Source organism: Ranitomeya variabilis, chromosome 2 (assembly GCF_051348905.1).
Source record: "Ranitomeya variabilis isolate aRanVar5 chromosome 2, aRanVar5.hap1, whole genome shotgun sequence".
Classification (NCBI taxonomy): Eukaryota; Metazoa; Chordata; class Amphibia; order Anura; family Dendrobatidae; genus Ranitomeya; species Ranitomeya variabilis.
The window spans coordinates 610401904-610427123 of NC_135233.1; the positions used below are offsets into that span (position 1 = coordinate 610401904).

General features: G+C 43.1%; 1 protein-coding gene across 6 annotated transcripts in view; it reads left to right on the plus strand.

The window, feature by feature from the left end:
* ZNF536 (zinc finger protein 536) overlaps positions 1-25220 on the plus strand; it is a 706926-nt gene that overhangs the window by 177225 nt on the left and 504481 nt on the right. The gene's annotated exons all lie outside the window — the stretch shown is intronic.

Here is a 25220-nt window from a genome sequence, read left to right on the forward strand (position 1 = left end):
GAATTTTAGTGCTGAGGCTTTTGTTTTCTGTCTAGTAGCACCTAACTCCTTTCTAAAATGTGCATCTTTATCAGGGGTTCAGGAGAGAGAACTGAGTATGCTGAGAATGGCCAGGGAGTTTTTAAGGACTCTTTTGAAGTGGGTTTTCTCACCCCAAAAAATGCATGAAAAATCACTAAAAAAAAGCATAAAAGACTCTTCTTATTCATTCATATGGTAAAAGAACTTGCTGGTCATATTTTCAATATTTAAAACATTGTTCTTCCTCTTCAGGTTTTGATAAACACCTGGTGGGAAAAAAATAAAATGCACGTAATTTTTTTGAAGCATTTCCTTATGGAACATTCTCCAATATTGGCACTGTCCAATTGAAAAGTAGAAAAAAAAATGTGTGAAGAACTCTTTAAAACTGCTTCAGTGTGACTAGTCACTACTCATGGACACGTCCGAAGTCAGATAACAGAAGTGCTCATCATAAACAAAGAGGTAAGGCAAAGGCAAAGTCAGGTCCGAGGTAAGAATTCTGGGAAGGTATTGGATCAAAAGGGCAAGGCAAACAGATGGTCAAGGCAAATCCAAGGTCAGGAAACAAAGATCAAATACAGGAATGCGGAGAAGCCCCGGCACTGATTGGATGGCTAAACTGTCACTCAACACACAGAAATCTCAGCACGCCCCTGTCCTAGATTGGACAGCTGAGCCGTCACTCATTGCTTCCAGACAACCCGATAGACGGAATCGTGACATTGAGGAAACGCTGTAGGAAAACTCGCCATTTTTGAACCACCTCAAAAAATCTGTGTTCACGTACGTAAGGTTTTGTTTTCACCCACACTAGATCCTTTTAGTGGCTTCATTGCAGGTTCCATAATTTTCACCTGATGAAGAACACTGCATATTTTCAATGAAACTGACAGGGTCAATAACGGAATTCCTTATAGATCTCTCACTATTGATAGTGGGGCCCATTTGCCACTGCTCGTTCATCATGCGATGGTTCAGTTTCCTGCATGAATTTAATTTGTCTGTTCCTATAATGCAAAATTCCTAACTCTACTGTGAATCCAACCTAGAAGATTTGGTGTAGGGAGAAAAAAAGTTCAGACCATAGTCCAGCATTTGGGATATTTCAGGGTGCATATGCAACATCGTCTACACTACTCAAAAAATATTCTCAAAAATGTGATTTATAGTTCATAGCTCTATTGAGGTTTCGACATGTAATCTCCAACCTATCATTCTCCAGCTATCACGTCCTAACTTCCCCTGCCCAGCGATTTGAAACTATTGCCCTACCACTTGACATTAAGGCTGCTTTCACACATCAGGTTTTTCGCTGCATGCCGGTTCCGGTGTCGCGCCGCAGCGCCGGATCCGGCTTATTTTGTAAAAATCAGATGAGACGGATCCGTTTTTCAGCCAGATCAGGTGTCCGGATCCGGCGAGAAACCGGATTCGTCTCATCCGGTTGTCATCCGTTTCGTCCAGTTTTCCATCCGGTTTTTGACGGATCCGGTTTCTAGAAATGCCCCCTGAAAGGCTAAAAAGGTGATTGGCCCGCTGAAAACTATATATACAGTGTTCCTACAGCCCATCTGTGACAGGTTTGAGAGGAGCAAGATACAGAGCAAGATGGACGCCATTATTGCGAAGATTCTGCAGAACAACGTGGATTTCATCGTGGAGGCGAATCGATTGAAAGCAATTGTTATTGAGAAGGAGCGAGAGAGACAGCGTGTCATGCGTCTGCGCCGACGCCGTTTGTGGATCCACCCCATCACGGCACAGAGAATGACGCGGGGAGTCTTTTCTACTTTATACATGGAGCTACAAGGAGACCCTGACAAGTTTTTCAGCTATGTGCGGATGAAAGCTGAGAACTTTGATGTATTGGTGGAGCGGGTTGAACATCTAATAAGAAGGAGTGATACCTATTGCAGACTCTCCATTACACCTGTTGAGCGTCTGATGGTCACTCTTCGATAAGCATTCTTTTTGTATCTACTCTTGTAGCGCACTTTCATTGATTGATATTTTGAATTTGCAGTAATTTCTGCCTTGCTTTTGTTCACAGATTCCTAGCAACTGGTGAATCCCTGTCTTCACTACATTTTCAGTTCAGACTGGGCATTTCAACCATATCTGGAATAGTGAGGCACACTTGCCGTGCTGTGTGGGACTCTCTGCACGACGAATTCATTCCACATCCCACAATGCAGACATGGTTGGAAGTTGCTGACAGATTCTAGGAAGTGTGTCAGTTTCCCAATTGCTTGGGCGCGGTAGATGGGAAACACATCCGTATCGTGAAACCGGCTGGTTCTGGATCTCTGTTTTCTAACTATAAAAAGTACTTTTCCATCGTGCTGATGGCCATCACCGATGCGGATTACAAATTTGTAGCGGTGGATATTGGGGCGTATGGCCGCTCTAATGATTCTCAAGTTTTCAAACTGTCTTCTATGGGATGGCATTTGTATGGACAAACCTTTCAATTCCCCCCCCCCCCCCCCCCCAGACCACTGCCTCAAACCCCTGAGCCACCAATGCCTTTTGTTTGTGTTGGAGATGAAGCTTTTCAGCTTTCAGAACATTTTTTGAAACCCTACGCTAGCTGTGGTTTAAACAATACTAGAAGAATTTTCAACTACCGACTCACACGTGCACGGAAAATGGTGGAGTTTGGGATCTCAACCGCCAAATGGAGAGTTCTCCTGACATCCATTAACTTGAAGACAGACACTATGGATGAGGTAGTGAAAGCGTGTGTTGTCCTACACAATTATGTTATATCCAAGGAACAGCTTTCCATTGAGGACCACTCTGCAGAAACCACCTTGGCTGATTATAGCAACCAAACGTATAGAAGTTCTGCCACTGTTTGCAGAATACGGGATCACTTTGCAGAATATTTTATTTCACCCGAAGGAAGAATACCCTGGCAGGATGAGAGAGTTTAAACAATTTGTCTTGAACCTAGTAACTTTTTCACCTTTTACCCAAGATGTGTACCTGTTTGGTTTTACCTTTTACCCAAGATGTGTACCTGTTTGGTTTTACCTTTTACCCAAGTTGTGTACCCGTTTGGTTTTACCTTTCACCCAAGATGTGTACCTGTTTGGTTTTACCTTTTACCCAAGATGTGTACCTGTTTGGTTTTACCTACCCAAGATGTGTACCTGTTTGGTTTTACCTTTTACCCAAGATGTGCATCTGTTTGGGTTTGTACCCAAAGTATTTTATATCTGACCAATAAACCTTGTTTAACCAAAGTGTGTTAATCTATACCTTATAAAGAATAAATACAAGATAGCTGTAAACAACAAAGTTTTATTAAAAAATTTTTTTTACAATATCCAAACCCAACTTTTATTTGGAAACATAAATAAATAAATTTTGTAGCATACAAAACAAACTACAGATTGGAATAAGTCGGGGTGGAGATAGTGCTGGAGGGGCTGTCGGATAGGGACACTTCGACAGTGGGAGTGTGGAGAGAGGAATGTGTTGGTGGTGGGGAAGGATCAATAGGTAGTGGTGAAGGAGTGGAGAAGGCAATTGACCAGGTGGGCAAGAAAGTGGGATTGGGGTTAGGAATTTGGTAGGATGGAGGGGTGTAGGTGATGTTTTGGGAGGATTGGGAGGCAGAAGCAGTGATGGGTGGAGAAGAGGGTTGGGAAGGAGGTGAAACAGGCTGGTGGTAGCGGCCAGGGAGAGGAGGCGTGGATGAAGTGGATGGGAAGTGGTATGGGTCAGGATCATCATATTGGTGGGAAGGGGCACGGGCGGGATGCTGGTAGTGTGGCTGGTGGGAAGGGGCACGGGAACGCTGGAAGTGTTGTGGCTGGTGGAACGATGTGGGTGATGGTGACGTTGGTGGGATGGGGCATGGGCAGGTTGGTCGTACAGGTCAGGAGGATGGTAGTGGCTGTAGTGATGGACAGTGGAGGAAGGGGGGGCAGTTGCAGCATGGGTGGCAAGAGTCTCTGCTCTTGAGGCAATGAGCGCTAGAGTAGACTGGCAGGATTCCATTACTTGCATCTGCTGAGAAGCAGATAGCGTCTCCATTTGCTCAAGCACCGACTGGAAAAAAGTATTGTTCGGTGACTGTCTTGCCTCTGAACGCATCGTTAACAGAAATGTATGCATCTCGAGTATACTTTTATTTATAAAATTAAAATCTGCAGCCATTTGCTCGGACAAAACTTTCAGACAGTTCTGGAATGATGCGTTCAGGTGTAAGAACTCGGGCACATAACTCTGTACCTGACCCCTCTGCCGAAGGTGCTCCGATGCTACAGGTGTACTAGAGGTGGCTGCAGCAGAGGGGTGGGGTACAGGAAACGATATATCCTCACCAGCAGATACATGCAATGGAACCGGCCAGGATGCTCCAGCGCTCGTGGATGGGACAGAGGGATCCGATGTGTGGGAAGGTGCAGAGTGGGAAGGTGCAGAGTGGGAAGGTGCAGAGGGTTCCTCACTGTCAAAGTGTCCCTCGGTGGCGGCCTCCTGAGGGATTGCCGCAAAAGGGTTCAACTGTGCTCCAGGCTCCCGAGTGCTCCCGACGGTGCTGTGGAACAAAAGAGAAAAACAAACAATTAATATACTGTCATTGCATGGCCCTGGCTGAAAGAGCAAAAGAGGTTTAGACATTTGTTAGTGCATGTGGTGGGTAATATTTACCTTCGTGTCACCATCGTTGACCTGAGGAACGACAGGGCTCGGGCATACTTGTATTTGCTCCTGCGTCCTCCAGATCCACTCGGGGCCCGCATCTCTTTGTTGAACTCCTTCTTAAAGCGATCCCTAATCGACCGCCACCTTTTCACAATCCTCTCACCTGTTAAAAAAGGAGAAACACAACTTGGTTAGAAACAATACTTAGAATGCATCAACAAAACTGAACTGTGTGATACTTACGTTCTTGATTCTGGGCCTGAACATCAAGGTCCTCCCATCTCGATATAAGTTCTTGGCAGATTTGCTCCCAAAGTCGACGGGTCACTGTGATATCAGCATGGCGGCGGTCACCCATGTTCCACAGCGGCTCCCTGTCTCGGACAAGATTGATGAGGAGGTCAATATCAAGGCCGACCTCCTCACCGTCAGAATCAGGAGCACGCTGTGAAACCTGTTATAAAAAAGGGAAAAATAAATTAACACAAAATTGTAAACATAGAAAACCTACGAAAAAAAAATAAAAATCTTACACGACGACGGCCGCCACGACTCTCACGCCGACGACCCTGGGAGCCACTGGAAGGACCTCTCGATTGAGCACCAGAATCCGGACTCTAGAAGAAAAATAACATAAACATTTTGTGCTTGTAGGTAGCCTTTCTATGTGTTGTGTGCCATGTGATATCTATAATGATAAGTTTTTTATGTGTTGTGTGATGTCTGAATGTATCAGTTTGTATGTGTTGTGTTCTATCTGTAAGTATCTAGTGTTATGTATTGTGTGTAGTGTTAGGTTGTGGTTCCGCAATACATGAAAGAAACATACCAATTGTGCACCCTCTCCATGTCTTTCTCCACCCCTTCCCTCTTCTTCGGGGAGCACCTCTTGAACTATGGCAGCAGCTTCAGCAGCTTCCTACAAAGATGCAAAATAACAAAATACATTAATATACACATACATACACAAATACACACACAGACATACATTCACACACACACACATACACAAACAGACACACATACACACACAGACACACACACACACAAGACAGCGAGGGAGCAAGAGAACAAAATCATGTTAAAAACATATTTACCTCAGTGCGCTGCCGACGGGGAGGAGGGCTCCCAGAAGAAGACATGTCTGCTCTGGTACGGCTTGGCTGGCTGGGCTCTGTGGCAGGTTATAGCTGGCAGGCCTTTGTGGCAGGTAGCTGGTAGGCCTCTGTGGCAGGAGAGCTGGCTGGGCTCTGTGGCAGGTTATAGCTGGCAGGCCTCTGTGGCAGGAGAGCTGGCAGGCCTCTGTGGCAGGAGAGCTGGCTGGGCTCTGTGGCAGGTAGCTGGCAGGCCTCTGTGGCAGGTTATAGCTGGCAGGCCTCTGTGGCAGGAGAGCTGGCTGGGCTCTGTGGCAGGTAGCTGGCAGGCCTCTGTGGCAGGTTATAGCTGGCAGGCCTCTGTGGCAGGAGAGCTGGCTGGGCTCTGTGGCAGGTTATAGCTGGCAGGCCTCTGTGGCAGGAGAGCTGGCTGGGCTCTGTGGCAGGAGAGCTGGCAGGCCTCTGTGGCAGGAGAGCTGGCTGGACTCTGTGGCAGGTTATAGCTGGCAGGCCTCTGTGGCAGGAGAGCTGGCAGGCCTCTGTGGGAGGAGAGCTGGCTGGGCTCTGTGGCAGGTTATAGCTGGCTGTGCTCTGTGGCAGGTTATAGCTGGAAGGCCTTTGTGGCAGGTTATAGCTGGCAGGCCTCTGTGGCAGGAGAGCTGGCTGGGCTCTGTGGCAGGTAGCTGGCAGGCCTCTGTGGCAGGTTATAGCTGGCAGGCCTCTGTGGCAGGAGAGCTGGCTGGGCTCTGTGGCAAGTTATAGCTGGCAGGCCTCTGTGGCAGGAGAGCTGGCAGGCCTCTGTGGCAGGAGAGCTGGCTGGGCTCTGTGGCAGGTTATAGCTGGCAGGCCTCTGTGGCAGGAGAGCTGGCAGGCCTCTGTGGCAGGTTATAGCTTGCAGGCCTCTGTGGCAGGTTATAGCTGGCAGGCCTCTGTGGCAGGTTTGTAGCTGGCTCTCTGGCTCCTTTGTTCTTCTGTCTTGCAAGGGAGTGTCTCTCTTGTGGTCTCTCTGGCTGGCAGTATGGCTGGAAATGAGTGAAGGCCTCAATGGCATTGCTTTATATATAGTCCTGGGGGCAGGCCCACAGTTTCTGAGCATGCTCAGTGTAAAAAGCCGGATCAGGCCGCCGGATCCGCCATTTTCCGGATCCGGCGCTATCCGGCGTCCATAGACATGCATTGCAGCGAAAAGCCACAAAGGCCGGATCCGGCCCTTCCTGCTTTTTCGCTGCAGACAAAAAACGCTACAGTAGACGTTTTTCCAGACGCCGGAATCGATTTTCCGGCATCAAACCGGAAGGAACGCTAGGCCATCTGGCGCAATCCGGCGCTAATACAAGTCAATGGCGGAAAAGCTGGATCCGGTTTTACACTATTCCGATTCCGTTTTTTTCCGGAAGAGCCGGAATTAGCCTGAAACAAAAAACCTGATGTGTGAAAGCAGCCTAATACATCCATGAGTCTTTTTCTGTTTGCTACATTTGTGTCTGTTCGATTGCATGATGTTCGTTATTTATTTAGCCTATAAAGTTAGTGGCTCTGACATATATAATTGTCCCCAGGTAAAGTTCATTCAGGAATGAGTCTAGTGCTTCTTCATTAAAAGATATTAGAACTTGATATTAAAATAGTTTCCTCTTGAGAATCGGTGATTAACTCTTCGCTGATTTCTGGAGAAGTTCTTAACTCGTTGGAAAAGGAAACATATTACAATTTAATCTTTTTATTAAATCAGGCAAGAGTTTACGGAATTGGTAGTCGACCTGAATGTCGACAGTTGTCCACACTGTTTGGATATTAGTCCCATGAAGCCATGTCGTTTTTTGAGCTCACAACTGTGGACTAAATCAAAACATCAGGAGAAGCTTTTTGATTATGATTGAAGAATCACTGTTTTTACTATGCTTTTAATTGGGATTCTTGTCCTGTTGAGATTCAAGGCAAAGACCGAATTGTCGTGCAATATGGGAAGGATTTGTTTCCCGGAAGGCTCTTATTCTTATAGATATTACCATCCATGAAAAACTGTAACCTTTTATTGCTAATATTCCAACGCTACTGAATTTGGCCTATCCACATTCCATGCATGTAGACCCAAGACCGGAAGCAAAACCTAATCTAATGCAAAATTAGTGACTGGTTTCCAACCTCCTTGGTGCCTTTTATGTCGCAGAGGTAATAGGGTCCAGGATGTATCCTCTTTCTCTTTACTCCCTGTAACCCAGGTTTATTCTCTAGTTTGGAAAGTTTTGCCAATTTTGGATCTTTGATGGTTCTTGATCATTGAGATCTTTGGTAGGACAGTTTTGCCAATCTTAGATCTTCGATCTTCAATCAATATGGATCTTCTAGATCATCGGAGTCTTTCGTAGGACAATTACCCCCTTGTACTTTGGTTGCGTATATATCATATTGTCCTATAATATATTAGTTTACAAGCTTATTAGTGATGAGCGAGCGAGCGTGCTCGGATAAGATGTTATCTGAGCATGCTCGTGTCCTAATAGAGTATTTTCGACGTGCTCGAAAAATGTGCTCAAGTTACCGCGGCTGCATGTCTCCTGGCTGTTCGACAGCCGCAACACATACATGGATTGCCTAACAAACCAGAAATCCCTGCATGTGTTGTGGTTGTCGAACAGCAGTGAGACATGCAGGCGTGGAGACTCAAACATATTTTTCAGTCATGCCGAAGTCACTCGGTTAGCAACCAAGCCTGCTCAGATAACATGTTATCCGAGCACGTTCTCTCATCAATAATTTTAACCCTTTTGTTGGTTGTTTTCAGACGGGCACAAGAACGTAGCAGATTATGTTCTTGTTCCTATCTGAAAAGACGGATCCCACCGGAAAAACACAAACTATGTCCATCTGAACGCCACTGGTCTCACTGCACTCTGTGGCACCATCGGAGGGTCCATCTGAATCCTGTTATTTGGGAAATTCACACCCAACAGAAGGGCTAAAATCCAAAGTGAATGAACCCTAATAGATGCAGTATCTGACTCATTAATTTTCTTTGTATCCTCCAATAAACCTTTTGCAGTGAATCCAGCTCGGCATTGATTTTATTTTGTATCGACTCCATGGAAAGATGGAGGATTTGCCAAAGAAAGACTAAAAACAATATCCTGTGATAATAAGCAGGACACTCGGTAGTAAACTCTAAAATCCTCTTCTTATAAATTAGGTATTTAGATAATTTGATTATAGTGGTTTTACACTCGTTATGGAGTCAACTTTTTTTTTTTTTTTTTTACACAGAATAAAGCTGCACACGAGGCGAGCAAATGTTCCCATCCTTGAACTGGTTTCAACATTTCTATTACTAAGCTTTCATGTCACTTTTTTTAAACTATGATTATCTGACTGATGGCATTCCCAAGTAATGATTTGCACGTCATGGAGTCTCGGGAGCAGCCAAAAGAGGAATAAACCGAGAACATCAGTGAAAAATGAGTTTCACTCAAGGAGCTGGTCTTCATCTTCAACCCTACAGCAACAACCCACTTCTTCCTCCATCATTAATTGGAAGGCTTGGCTCTGAGCAGCCTGGTGGCTCAGTGGTTAGGTTGTATTTCTAGGATTTCATCCAACTTTGATGGTTGTGTTTTATGCCCCATGACTTCTTGGTTCATATCTGAGAAGGCAGGACTGACCAACATGGATACAATTCTTGGTTAGTCCCTCTGAAGGCAACTTATGTTCTTTATGAAGGTAATAAGAAGGGCATGGTCGTCAAAATACATATCCCAGAGTATGAAATCAGATGGAGAGCAGTTTATTTGGTGCCCCATTACTTGAGCTTTCCATGTTTCTAAAGGTTAAACATGATATTTTATTGCATACTTACTAGTGTTTGAATCCCTATATCAAAACATTTAAGCCTTTCTACTGGGCCAGAGGACCGCCAAAACACCCCCGTTTAGGCAAAAATTTGCTTAAACCTCAGCATATTTTTCAGCTCTGGTCATGATATAGTCCCATCAAATTCAGCACTGTTGGCAAATATGGTTAGGCTATGTTAGATTAGGTTAGGCAAGTTCTAGTTAGTAGGGGTAGACGTGTCCCACCAAGAAACTTTCAGAAGGTTCTGACACCATATTAAGTCCTTCTACAACTGAAACCAGCACGTATCCTCCAGAAAGTGTAGCATTAACTGTACACGTTATCTTTATGATGCCGACTCGTTGGAGTCTCAGCAATTGGACCCTCAAAAACCCCAAGAGTTCCAGAGAGTACCATCAAAGTGGCCACTATGCTTTTCCAACTGTGTGGCCACTTTCTTCCCTCAATTAGTAGGTTCCTAATGATGAGACAATGGTGTGGGATTTCTTACATCAGACATGGCATCCAACAATGGTACTGTTCCAACCAGGGAAATTCGATAAATCACACACAGCCTACCAGCCAAATATACCTGCATGACCAGAAGTGCAAAAAAAGTTTTGTAATGTAAAGAATAAATATCTCCTTTAGCCGCCATATTAAACAGCTCTTTCTATGTCCAGCACCTCGCTCCCTACTGTGCTCATCTTAAGCCATGACTGTCTCCGCTGTGCTTTCTAGGAATCGCTGACTAGTATTTTTTGGATTCAAGTGCCCCTTCTCCATTAATTTGCAGCTGCCATATACTGATCCGTTCGCATGTGAATACATTTCTCTTCTGGTACAATAAATCCCCGGCTGATTAACCTCCTCAACTCGCCTATGGATCTGAGCACCGTATCGCACTTGTCTGTGCGCGCCGTCTACCTTCATTGTACAAGCGGCACTTTTGTTTGGAGGCTTCAAAGCGCAGGGGGTTAATAGTGTACAAAGGGAATGGGTTTTATAACCGTATTAAGAGGCGAGCGCGGTATTAATGTTGATATAGCATGTTTCCTGACAGAGGAACACCCGCTCTCCGCTTGTGTCTCACAGCAGTCTCGGCTATAGAAATCCCGAGAAGACAATCATTTCACTCCAAGGTTCTCATTTATTTTCCTAGTGTGTTTTAGATAAAGCATGAAAGGAGAATCTGTCGCTGTATATGATCTGGCAGTATAAACGAGAAGAGGAGGTCGAAGTGGCTGCGGCGCACACAGATCACAGTCAAACACCAGTCAACAGTGTGGTCAATCAGGCTGCTCTACAAGGGGTCTATTCAGCTAGGTGAGCCCCTTCTTGACCCAAATCCCCAGGACTCCCTTCGCCTTGCCAGTTATGACTGTTATGCACCTTGTGCCAACATCCCATTAGGTGAACCCAATCAACTATTTTATGACCCTTTACGATATATTGTTGGAAAGATTAGTCTTAAATTTGCAAATAAGCAAAACTGGAATCATAAATCTGAGATTGGTATATGGGTATTGACCTTGGAGTATTCCAATAGAGGGGTTAGCACCATTTATTCTAAAGGGTATTTCAGTCTGAACCGTATAGGAGGGCATTTGAGTGTTAAGCAGGAGTTTCAATAAAGAGTGGTGACCATACTGCTGTATATTGATAATGACTGTCGATAGATAGGGGGTATCGACTGTTATTATTATATATAAAGTGGCATGGTCTCCACTCTTATTGAAACTCCTGCTATCTACAGACTAAAGGACCAGAATCTGCATTTCTGGCAATTGGTGGGGTTCCAGTACTCTAGCATTTATACATGAAAATCGGGCTCAAATATCTGTGCATCTGACAGTCTGGATCAGGTCTGCATAACTGATATGAGCGACCATCCGGGCTGGGCTTACATTGATGTTACTCACCCGGGGGCAAAGACCATGCATTTTAGGAGAAATGCTGCAATTGGCACCCGAGGGTGTATCTTATAGCCTCATGCATACTCTCTTTATATGAACTCGTGTGTATATATATATATATATATATATATATATATATATATATATATATATATATCCATGCACACACAGTGTGTACCATGCATTCACACGGTTTACATAATACACTGATTCACACACATTGTATATACATGCACTCACAGTATAGAATATTACATGCATATATCAGTATACACAGAGTACATGATTTATATAATACACTGATACACACACGCCACCACTGCACAATCACTACATCACATGCTTATCTGTGTGTTTTCTGTATCGCTACATTATGTATTAGTGTGTGAGTATAAGAAATGTCTGTGTGTATTTTGTGTAGTCATTTATATGCACTTTCATAAAGAATCCCTATATACATAGATGATACTTTCATACAAACATGCGTATTATAAAAGCATAACACGTATCACGTAGACGTGATCGGCGGTCTCCCAGGATGTCTCCTGTGCTATGCTGTATATGCAGCGCCCCAGAGTCCTGGTTGTTGCAGTATTGTCGCTCTTCCAGCATGGAGAGTGATGGTACGTCTGATGGTACTAAAGGAGTTCTCCTGACCAGGTATCAGTCACACACTACACTTCACACTCCGGCCACCAGGGGGAGCAAAGGGTTCTAACTATTAGGCCACTCCTCACACTCGGGTAAAACTGGGGGTTGGATAGGAAGTTAGTGAGAAAGCTACCTGGGTTTGACCCAGAGAAGACCTGTCAGGCAGACAGTGAGAGAAAAGGAGAAACATCTGAGCTGTAGACAGAGGTCCCTGTCAGGGGTGGGATCCTGACAGAGACTTAGCAAGAGATAGAACGTTACGGAGCTGCGCCTGCACCTCATTGCGGCAGCATCCCAAGAAAGGACAAGAACCGAAGTATATTGTGGAGAAGTGAGAAACGAGATCATAGCACAAGGAGATAATGCCAGGAGGAGTCCTGCCTTAAGATCGGCAACATCCTTCTGAGGCGCGTAGCCGGTGGCCGGAACACCGAGGGAGTAATTGGCTCTACGCATTACTTCGAAACACGGCAGGACAGTTAATTCCAAGTTATAGTGAAAAAAACTAGCGGTGGACTCCGTGTCTGACGACGGCGCTTCACAGGATATCCTCCACAGTCTCTATATAGGTCCAGCGTTTACTTAAGGCGCCACATGTACCCCGGGACAATATTGTCTCTATACGCAAGTCTCACCATAGTACGTTACTGATGAAGGTCCATATGACGGACCGAAACGTTTATTGGGTACTACAATAAATACTTCACTAAAAGCATCAATTTGAGTGCTAAGTTTTTTTCACTAAGTTAATTCCAAGTTGGCTGCCTGACCTTTAACCTAATGAAGACAACGGAGGCAAATTGTGGGAGAGGGGCGTCTCTAGGGTCCCTATAAAATAGCTCCAGGCCTACCCCGTCATACGGGTCGTCCTATCCATATCATCTGGGGGACGGAGAGAGAAAGAACAGAAACATACACGACAGTTGTGAGGACTATCCCGTGGTGCTCAGCAGGGAGGTACTACAACACACAGGCGCTAGTAGGAAGGCTACTGATTTCCACCTGCAAAGTGAAGTCTGGATGTGCCTTCGGACCGGCCGGACTCTGCCTGCCCTGTGAACGGTACTCTGGACTGTGGACGCTGAAGTCTTCAGTAAAAGGTAAAGAGACTGCAACCTTTGTGTCCTCGTTATTCATCGCGCCTTACAACATCCACCATTACCACCTACTCTTCAAGAGAAGCCCTGGGGACATACTTCACCTGTGGGAAGGTATACCATCTAGCTGCCATTCCATCACCCCAGCGGATCCCTAGCAGCGTCGGTCACCCTGACTGAACACCACAGGTGGCGTCACGAACACTTGACAAACTACACCTTTAATTGGGCGCCCCTTAGCAGGGCCATGGACCGGGTCGGGCCACCGTGACATCCCCAGAACCGAGACAGAGGGACCCGGTACCGAGTACCCCACTGCCCTGCGCCTGGGGGCGATCCATATACACCCCAGTGTCCTCCTGTGTGTAGAGATCAGGCATCAATGGCTAGAAGCATACATAGCTATAACATATAAAATCAGAAATGTCTCCATCTCCAAGGAGTCTGCGCCGAGTGTTTACTGTCTGTCACCAAGATAATTGTGGCTGATGACAAGTCATTAACAGAAAGGAGGAGGAAGATACTGTAAGATATTCACAAGTCCTTATTATCCTCCTGCAGTACATAGTTTGTCATGTCTGTCAGTCTGTGGTTTCTATCTAATTATCTCATATCTATAAATTATCTATCATCTATCTATTCTCTATCTCTCTAATATCTATCTATATATTATCTATCTATAAATCTATCTATCCATATAATCTATTATCTATCTATCATTTATTTATCTATTATATATTTATCTACTGTATCACTTATCTATCTATAAATGTATCCATATCATCTATTATCTTTCTATCTATTATCTAACTATCAATTATCTATCATTCTATCATCTATTATCTATCTATCTATCTATCTATCTATCTATCTATCTATCTGTCATATCTATCCAATATCTATTATCTATCTATCTATCTATCTATCTATCTATCTATCTATCTATCTATCTATCTATCTATCTATCTATCTATCTCTGTCATATCTATCTATTATCTATCTATTATCTATCTATCTATCTATCTATCTATCTATCTCTGTCATATCTATCTATCTATCTATCCAATATATATCCAATATCTATATATCTATTATCTATCTATTAGTTATCTATCTCATATCTATCTATCTATTAATCATCATGGCCAAAAGTGTTGGCACCCTTGAAATTTCTCCCAGAAAATTATTGCAGTTACACAGGTCCTGTTGTACGTGTGTTTATTTCCTTTGTATGTATTGGAATAACACAAAAAAAATTAGAAAAAAAGGCAAATTGGACATAGTTTCACACAAAACCTCAAAAAATGTCCAGGATTATTGCGACTTTTCCAAATTTGTGGGTAAACAACTTTGTTTCAAGCATGTGATGCTCGTTCACACTCACCTGTGGCAAGTAACAGATGTGGACAACATGAAAATCACACCTGAAACCAGATATAAAGGGGAGAAGTTGACTCAATCATTGCCTTGTGTGTCTGTGTGTGCACCACACTAAGCATGGAGAACAGGAAGAGGAGAAAAGAAGTGTCTGAGGACTTGAGAAACACAATTGTTGAAAAATGTCAACTTTCTCAAGGCTACAAGTTCACCTCCAGAGATCTTGATGTTACTTTGTCCACGGTGCACAACATAATTAAGCAGTTTACAACCCACGGCACTGTAGCTAATCTCCCTGGATGTTGACAGCAGAGAAAAATTGATAAAAGGTTGCAATTCAGGATAGTCCGGATGGTGGATAAGCAGCCCTAATGAAGGTCCAAAGAAATTCAAGCTGTTCTGCAGGTTTTCGGTGCATCAGCATCAGTATGGACTATCCGTCAACATTTGAATGAAATGAAATGTTATGGCAGGAGACCCAGGAGGATCCCACTGCTGACACATCGTCATAAAAAAGCTAGACTGCAGTTTGCCAAAATGTATGTGAGTAAGCCAAAATCCTTCTGGGAAGGTGTCTTGTGAACAGATTGAGCTTTTTGGTAAAGTACATCATTCTACTGTTTACCGAAAATGGGAATGAGGCCTACAAGGAAAAGAACACATTACCTACAGTCAGATATGGTGGAAGTTAAGAGATGTTTTGTGGTTATTTTGCTACCTCTGGCACTGGGTGTCTTGACTGTATGCAAGGCATCATGAAATCTGAAGATTACCAAAGGATTTTGGGTCACAATGTAATGACTCAGAAAGCTGGGTTTACGTCCTAGGTCATGTGTCCTCCATTGGGACAATGAACCCAAACATACTTCAAGAAGCCCCCATAAATGGATGGAAACAAATGGCTGGAGAGTTCTAAAGTGACAGCAATGAGTCTTGATCTAGATCCCACTGATCATCTGTGGAGAGATCATAAAATTGCTATTGGGAGAAGGCGCCTTCAAATATGAGAGGCCTGGAGCAGTTTGCAAAAGTAGAGTGGTACGAAATTCCGGTTGAGAGGTGTGAGAAGCTTGTTGATGGTTATAGGATGTGATCGATTGCAGTTATTTATTCCAAAGGGTGTGCAACCAAATACTGAGGGTGCCAACAATTTTGTCCGGCTCATTTTGGGGTTTTGTGTGAAATTATGTCCAATTTGCCTTTTTTGGGCATTTTTTTGTGTTGTTCCAATACACACAAAGGAAATGAAAGTGTGTATAACAAAACATGTGTAATTTAAATGATCTTCTTGGAGAAATACTCCATTTTTTTCTGCCTGATCACCTCTTGTGTCCAGTCACTGCACAGTGTATCAGGCTTATTGTCCGTCAGCATTGATGTCCCTGTTTTGCGTTCACCTGTCTTGTGACATAACACAAATAATCATAAAAGTCTGAGCTGTTGTCTTCTTCTTCTGCCACCTTGTCAGCTTTTTTTTTAATATACATCTGTCCTGTTTCCAGGAGAGCTGGGTGACAAACAGTACAGTGCCCATCATAGGAAATGTCACCCAGCTTTCCTAGCATCTGATGAGCTTTAGTATGGAAGCTAGAGGTATATCACAAACCAAATCTGATACTCAAGGCTGTGAGTGATGGGTGTCATTATTGGTGGCCACATTGGTTGTCACCCAGCTTTCCCGGGAACCAAAATGAATTCACAGATGACTACAAATCCTCGCATCCCCCATCACATTGACTGGAGATGGATGCACTATTTATTTTTGCAGCGTGTGACCCTAGCAATGTCTTTAATAAGGCATGGTTCACTACATTGGCATATAGCACCCGATGGACGGAGAGGGCGATAAAAAACCCAAACTCATGCAGCAGATGGAAGCGTTACATTTGTGTTTAGTTTTTCAATGATTCTGTTACTGTTTATATTCTGCAACTTTGTAGCAAAGATGTTTAATGTAGGGGGAGGGGGAGGGGAAGGGGCGTTTGAGGATATTTTATAGTTATGATATTTAGATAATTGGCACAAGGTAAAAGAGAGTTTTGCTGAGACTCTGGCGATGGTGGTAAGAGCCGAGTTACTTACGAGGCTCAATAAATGTGTCCGGATCGCTGGTAAGAGCCATCACAGCTCCAACTAAACAACACAAGAGGGAATAGCTTCTTAGTGAAATCATTTCCTTTTCTTAATCAAAAGATGACAGCTTCAGCGTAGAACTTCCATCTGCCCGGTACCAGGATGCGCACACACAGCTCTGCTACAACATCGTTCTCACACTGATAATCTCTCCACAGATGTTGGCAGATGGCTTAAATAACAATCCCCCAATATGGAGCCATCACTGGAAACTGGAATAGTGTATGGAAGGACCCTTGTGGCCCCTAGAAAGGAGAGAGGCCCTAAGTAGGTGTGGTCTATTCACCATATGATCCCCCCTTCCCCTCTCTGAGAGTATACAGGGGTGTCACCAGAGGATGCTTTAATATCGCCTCACATTAGAGTACAGCATTTAATAACTTGTATAATATCACTGCACTATGAAAAGTCCTGCAACATTCTAAGTTTGCAGGATCACTAGGTGATGTGGATCCTCTAAGCCCAAGGTCACACTGGCATCAGTGCAGCAGGTGGTTGTTGCACACAGGAAACAGCAGAGTCACTGAAGGCAAACTAAAAGTCTTATAGGGATCCTGGAACCTGCAAGTGGACAGGAGACGTTCTGCAAGCCACAGACAGGTGGATATGTAGAGGAAAAAGGAAAGTCTTGAAGGGTTCCTGGAAGCCGCAAGCAGACAAGAGACGTCTTAGATGCAGCAGGTGGACACGTAGAGGAAAACCTAAAGTCTTACTGGGATCCTGGAAGCGGACAGGAAACGTCCTGGATGCCAGAGGCGAACACGTAGAGGTAGACAGAGTCTTATAGGGATCCTGGAAGCAGCAAGCAGACAGGAGATGTTCTGGAAGCCGCAGGTGGACACATAGAGGCAAATAAAGTCTTAACGGGGTTCTGGATACCTTTTGCTCTTATTTTATTCCATCTGTTTTTTTATTTAGATCTGCCATACGGTCCCAGAAATAAAAGCTTTTTTTTATGCTACTGATTTTTATGGTTTTTATCAGGAGGCATGACTTCCATGATTCTCTTGGGGTGTGGTGTTTTTCTGCATAACTATCCTGTGAGCTACATCCCTTGGATGAAGACCATAAAAAGTAGCATTAAAAAACTAAAAGGCCGCTTTCTAATGTACATTATGGCAGATTACAGAAAAAATATAAAAACAAGACAATCAAGAGCAGCCAGAACCAAATAACAGCAAAACTTGGCCACTTGTGACCTAGTGACAAGTCCTATATAAAGGGCTATTTCCACATTGAGAGTTGGGACAGTGACTGCTGGGACTTGTGCGATGCTGAAACCAGAATGCAGTGGTGGCCATGCGTGCACCGTTTGCTTTTCCCCAGCTGTTCCATCAAGGATAAATTGGGTGACACTCCATTACCAGAGGGCATTTGAGACCCCTGTCCTCACGATCGATGGGGATCCCAGTGGTTGAACCTCCAAGTACCACAAAGTTGCCCCATATCCAATAGATAGGCAATGACTGCCAGTATTTGGTACAGCCCTTTAATTAATGTCCTAGGATTCTGAAAAGTTTCTCTGAAGTGAGTCTATACTTTACTGTGGGGTTTTTTCTTTTAGAAAATTGAAAATTATCTGATTCCTTTTGGTTCTATTGCTGGGACCCTTGGCAATACTAGAAACAGGGCTCAGCAGAGCATGCGGACCCTCACTCCAGTTATTGTCAGAAATGGTAGTTAGGTATACATGCTCAACTTCAGCTCAATTCGTAAGGGGCTTTAGCAGTTGATTCTCAGGATTGATTCGGACCTCTAGAGTTCATTATTGGATAGTGATAACTTTAATTTGGGGGAAAAACCTTTCAAGTAATAGGAATGTTATCTTGGCCACACATATAGAAGCAGTAGGACTTCTAGAAATGCATGCTGACTCTTGTGGTGCACTCCTTAGAGCAGCGGAGTCCATCTACTCCATGTCAGCCACCACACAAACCTCCGCTCATCTCCAGATCTCAGAATGCAGACGACTTAAGATTCATTTCTGGAGGAGCCAAGAGCATTTAGTAATCAAAAACAATACATTCTTTAAAAAAAAAAAATGTTCCAGTGAACGGGGATGAAATAATCCGTGCGTGTGTGGGCCGCAAATGTGCAGAATGCAAACATTTCATAATAAACATGTTTAAATGAATGTCCTTGGCTTGATAGACCGGGAGATAGGACATGCGGGGTTAATTAATGCGCACTCGTGAAAATAAACTGCACTCGTAAAACCTCTGGACGAATTCAGGAAAAAAAAATAATCGTTACTCACTTTGGTGCAGATGTGAGGAAGGGTTAAATGTGTCTTGGCTTCTCTACACTCGGGTGGCCGACTGCTTATAGTTTATAATGCTGTAAGAAAACACAGGTTAACCCTTCAACTGACAGCTCAGAATAATGTCCCCTTAAAGGGTTATCTCATAAAGTCACCCCCCATCCAAACATCCAATTTGTAATGTGTATGGACATCACTAAGTAGAGTCTTCTTGTCAGGTCTTTTATGTTAGAACAGCTAGGTGATCTCTCCAACCATGAACAACTATAATGGTGCATGTAATACTACAATTCTCCTGGAGTGGCCACTGCAGGGAAAATGCCCAGCGGGCGGCTGATTCTTTTTGATTACCCAAAGGGTTGGTCTCTAAAGAGACAACATCTTTAAGAACTAAATGAGAGATTTGTATCACATTATTGTATTCCCCCATTGTACCTGCAAAAATCATCGAAAAAAATCCTGGCATTTATGGGAAGATGCAAATGGTACATTACAGCTCCACCATATTTATTTTCGATAATAATATATCAGAGCAAGTTGGTTATTGGTTTCTTAAAGAGTTTAAACATCTTGGACAACTCCCTTTCATTAGGCAAGTTTCCACCTGATGAATCAATCACAGGAATTTCCAATCCTGGGAATACAAAAATAAAATCAGAGTACATGTAATCCAACGACGACAGTGGTCCTTGCAGAATGAAGACCATCATGTGTTGCTGCTCTATGCCATGGAAAAGGTGGACAATCTCTTTAAATTCTTTCTTTCAATTAATGAAGTACATTTGTATTTAGAAGCCCCTTTGATGTCTTCATGTAATCCAACAATGACAGTGGTCCTGCAGAATGAAGACCATCGTGTATGGCTTCTCAACACCACGGAAAAGGTGGACGATTTACTTGAATTATTTTCTTTTTTATTAATGAGGAACATTTGTAATTAAAAGCTCCTTGATTTCTTCACGTAATCCAACAACATCAGTGGTCCTGCAAAATGAAGACCATCATGTGTGGCTGCTCTATGCCATAGAAAAGGTGGTCAATCTCCTTGAACTCTTCTTTTTGATTAATGAGGAACATTTGTGAGTGGAAGCTCATAGATATCTTCACGTAATCCAACGGCGACAGTGGTCATGCAGAATGAAGGCCATCATGTGTGGCTGCCCTATGTCTTGGTGTCTTCGAATAGGTGGACAATCACCTTAAATTCATTTTTTTTATTAATGAGGAACATTTGTATTAGACGCTACAGGATTTCTGATGGTCATAAGTAAACAGAGGTGATCATAATAATCAAGAGGACATCTCATCAGTACAGGTTCATGAACCCTGTTTGGCCATGTAGACATCATAGAAAGGCGTCGTCTGCTCAAGCCGCTGCCAAGCTTTAGCATCTATTGACTACAACATGGACGGTCAATCATCTCATGAGCAGACGGTCGCTTCATTCCCTGGCAAAGTATCATTTTTGCCAGCTGTTTTAGGAACCAGCTCTCATATTAAAAGGGTAGACTGTGATGAACAAACCCTTTAGAGTTTCAGAACTTAGGGACCTCCAGCAAAACCAAAACAAGTCACCTTTATGCCCAAAGAAACCAAGCGGTTACAATATTCGATTTGGTCTTTGCAGATTATTAAGTAAAATTCGGGCTCATTAAGGTAACATTTTCTTTTTGGTGTTAAAGTCCAACATGTCTATCGTCTAAGAAGCTCCAAAAATACTGGGAGCTGAAGTGGAGTTTTTCAAATTTTTTTTAAAACTTAAAAACAAAAGTACAAGAGCCAAAGTGGATTTTTTAAAACTTCTAGTTAAAGACCAAAAAACGTCAACATGATTTTTCTTTTTTGTCTCAACCCGGACTGCAAAATATAGCGATCCCCTGAGATATGGAACCCTGAAAGCAGTATCCCCATCAATGGGGCCCCATCTGTGAAAATTAATAAAGATGTTTATTTATAGATATTGTAAATGGGGCCCGTTCTTAAGATCTCTACCAGAACGAGCAAAGTGTCATCTATCCCACCAGCCTCAGCCTGAATTGTCACATATGGAGAGAGATATGTGTCTGTGCTCGCTGGGAATAATCCCTCTTGAATAAGATTAGCATGTCTGGCCTATCTCCAGCAATATCCCCCAATTCTGGGGTCTGGGTGGGAGCTAATGCCAGGTGTACATGTGATGTAATTATTGTGACATTATTTAGTGGCTTCAACATTAATCGAACTTAGTTAATAGGCTATGCTTATGATTGTGGGCGATTAGCATATCATTTGCATCTCATTCTCTCAAAAGCTTCTTTGTTTGTGATGCAAACCCTCCGCCATAATGACATCTTTAGCTTCAGTGACCGGAGTTTCTTTAAATAGAAGATCGCTACTATTTCATGTCATCCGAGGGTGGCCTGCACCTTCATGGAGCCCATAGCCGTACCCATATTGTGGCTCCATCACTACATTCGACCCCCTTGATGGAAGCCGCTACCCATAAGTAGGATCTGAAGATCGTCTTCTGTATATCTGGGTCTTCTATAATTAATGTTTATTGATACAATGTATTGACTATGTCTCATTATTTCGATTGAGAGGGAGTGAACCAAACTTACGGCCTCTTAATACAATTCGTCTTATGATAGGGATCAGGGACATTGGGGTAAAAAATATAGATTTAAAAGTTCAAGAAAACACTTAGCTCTTCGGTCCTGATTCCAAAAAGGTAACTGGACCCTCAACTTCACATCTACCAGTAAGTTTTTAAGGGTCTTGGGTGCGTGGACATCATCTGACTATACCAAACCCTTGGGTCTACCAGTCTTGGTTGAGTTATACTTTTTGCAATCATGCTTTTTCTTTTAACCAATTTTTTTATAGGGAGGAAATAGATAAATTAAATAAAATAAATAATTTTGAATTAATTAACATGTACCTCCTCACATCGAACAATACCGAAGTGAAAGGCTCTGGACAACCCTTTTAATAAATTGTGTCCAAAAGACACAATTTAGTGACCCTAAAATGGCCGCAACACATGGGCCAGCTGAGTAATATGTATGAGGTAATCCCTATCTCTCCTATGGCAGATTTTAAGGGAAAGAATGATTGAGCATATTGGATTTCAACATGTTCTAGCCTTGTTCTCATGGGACATAAGCAGCCATGAGAGGTTTCTGGAGGGGGCAGAGTCATCTGAAAACGTCTTACTCCCCTATTCCCATTCAGTACACATGCAGGTAGGTCTAAGTTGTGTGTGTATGGAGGTCGGGAGGGATAGCCTTTCAGCTGACTGCTATCTAATGTGTACAGCCGCCTACACATCACCATCCATTACAGCGTTCATCCAGCAGTCTATATTACTTAGGGTCCAGTATAATGAAAATGTCCCACCATCTCTCATCTTCCTCCATCTAGATGTTTGCTCTCCATTATCAGTAGATTTAGGGTATGTGGTCACAGATGACCCCAAATAATATGAGAGGTCAAACAAAATTCCCTGATAAGTTTCTTGGGTCAATAGGACAATTGGATATGAAATGGGGGGGAAAAGGCAACGGAGAACCTGATGATACTTTCCTGCCCAACTTTTCATTGCATCACAGGATGTAATAGAGAGGGAAGAGAATAATTTAGGTTATAAGTACCATTTGTACCCTGTGCCTGACTCTAGAGGAACTATGCTGTTAGCAAAAAAAAAGGGTCAAGGATCGCGAGAAAAAGCCCGATCCTTCTTGGAAAAAACGTGGCACTATAAGTGGACTCCAATCTATGAATGCCATAGAGTTGAGCAAAAGTATTTGCAGGATCCTGATTGTGATTCCTAGGTTCGGCATGATGCAACTATGTAATCGCATCAGACCCACTGATCAGGAGAAAAGACAGGGATGCCGGCAGGTAGAAGGACAACACCTGAAATGGAATGGTAGGGATAATTCTGTGATGCCGAGTGAAAGGAAAGAAGAGGAGGATGGTATCCAGGTATGCGGTTTAATTGTCAATGTGAAGTTTGGAACTTCGAACTGTGTTGACAATTAAACTGCATTCCTGAATACCGTTCTCCTTTTCTATCCTTCCACACTGATTGGATTAACCATATCATTCCATTTCAGTTGTTTTCCAAGTCATGGGTCTGCAGCAGCCTTGAGCTTTATAGTGGTTGTGGGTACACAGCCGTCCCAGGTGAGTACCATTTGCCCTTGGTCTCCCCATCGTTACTCGGATAAAACCCTATTGTGCTTTCCTGTTTTTCCACTGTACTTGGCAGGCAGGAGGAGGCTCAAAGCGCGCTGGTCTGGTGGCCATGGACTACCAATCTGGCTATTGGATCAGTCCTACTCAACTTTTTCTAACCGTAAAGAAAGTTGAGCACTGTGCAGATTTTGGGATTCCTTACAGAGGCAATGCTGCGTTCCTTACGTGGGGCAGTAGGAAGTAGTTTGATTCCAACTGATGTCCAATAATAACTCAATGATTACATTTTCTTTCCTTACTAAACGCAGGCGAAACATCTTGCAATCTAAATGCCACCCTGGCAGATTGAGCAGCTGATGGACGCCCAACTTCTAACTTTTTTTTTCTAATGACCGGCATTTTGTGACCACGCCGGCCGCCTTCCCGCTGTCTGTTTATTAAATGCCGCCTTAATGAACATATTTGCATGTTAGCAGCGGCCGCTCTATATCACTTCCCAGTGCCGTATGGAAGCTCGCATTACTCCTAACAGCTTTGGTGGATTAGTAAAAGGGAGGTGAAGTTAAGAGGGAAAAAAAAAAACAAATCTAATTTCGTATCTGACATTAATAACTTTCAGGGGGAACGAGCATTGGCATTTGTGCTTGGACCCGAATTGAGCTTGGTGTCCTCGCTACAACAAGGGCAGCAAGCGAAGGAACCAACAAGATATGAAAAAATAAATCATGCATAATGCAGCGATTCTACCTTACATGTTAATTAATGTGTGCAATCAATTACCGATGTTACAATATGAGAAAAGCCGAGGAACTGGTCGTAAAAAAAAATAAATAAAATACAAAAAATACCTATACATTTTTATCTGGCTTTTTTTTTTTTTTTTCTATTTAAACAAATAGTCTTGGTGCCTGTGAATGCTGTGCCGAGACATGCTTTGAATAACAAGCATCGTAAAATCTAATCAGATTTATAAGGGAAATTGATTGTTGTGGCAGGAAGAGAGGGTGGAAAATAAGCTGAAATTTAAGTGTTAATTTTTATGCTAATCCACCCTGCCTTCCTATGAAGCAATTTTGCTCAGTGCCACAAATATAAAATTGTCCCTTGCAGAGAAATGTCAGCTTGGTAGACCTGAAAGCAGTAATTTATTAAGTATGTTCTTATTACTATGTGTCATAGTTGTTAGCCAGCTATATATACACAATGGCGCTTCACACTTAGACTGGGAGGGGGCACGTTTCAGCTGACTGGCTGCAACGTACAGGGCATTAATACATTATCCTATACTGGGTGGTCTGTGGACAAAAGGCTTTAAGGAAGGGAGGGGGGGCACTTATTTATAAACAGCAGTAAATGGATCAGTCAAGGCAAAATAAATAAGGTGGGAGGTAGAGGGGATAGCAAATATGCCCCCCTTCCTGCATCCTATTAAATGATCGATACCCATGATGTCATTTCGGGTACGGCAGGCACATTGACGACCTTCTTCCAGTGTCCATGGTTCTCTGTCCAAATCACTTCCAGTGTTCGGTTTCACAGAATTTTAGATTTTGTTTTTTTTGGACAATATCGAGTTTTCGGGAGGGTAGTGAATTAATAGCGTTAAGGCTTCTAATGCAATTCACATATAGGTCAATTACATTCATCAACATCTGCTCTGTCACTCGCATTTGCATATAGCATTCATATGTTAATGACGCTTTTTTTTTTTTTTTCCTTTCCTTTGCCTCTCAAGTAATATATTAAAAAATACACCCGCCATTTGCATATCAGTTTAGATCAGTATATTAGAAACAATTTATCATTTTCCGCTTTCTTGCTATGGTTTTTAAAAAGGGAAAGGAGGAGAGCAGAGGGGGGAGGAATGCAGAGAAACAATATGTTGAGTGATGTCTGTTATATTTGAGTACGGCTGTGATTTATATACACGGAGCCCCTTAGCGGGAGAACTTCCATTTTAAAGCAGCTTAAAGCCCTTATAAATCAATAATGACACAGATGGACTGGT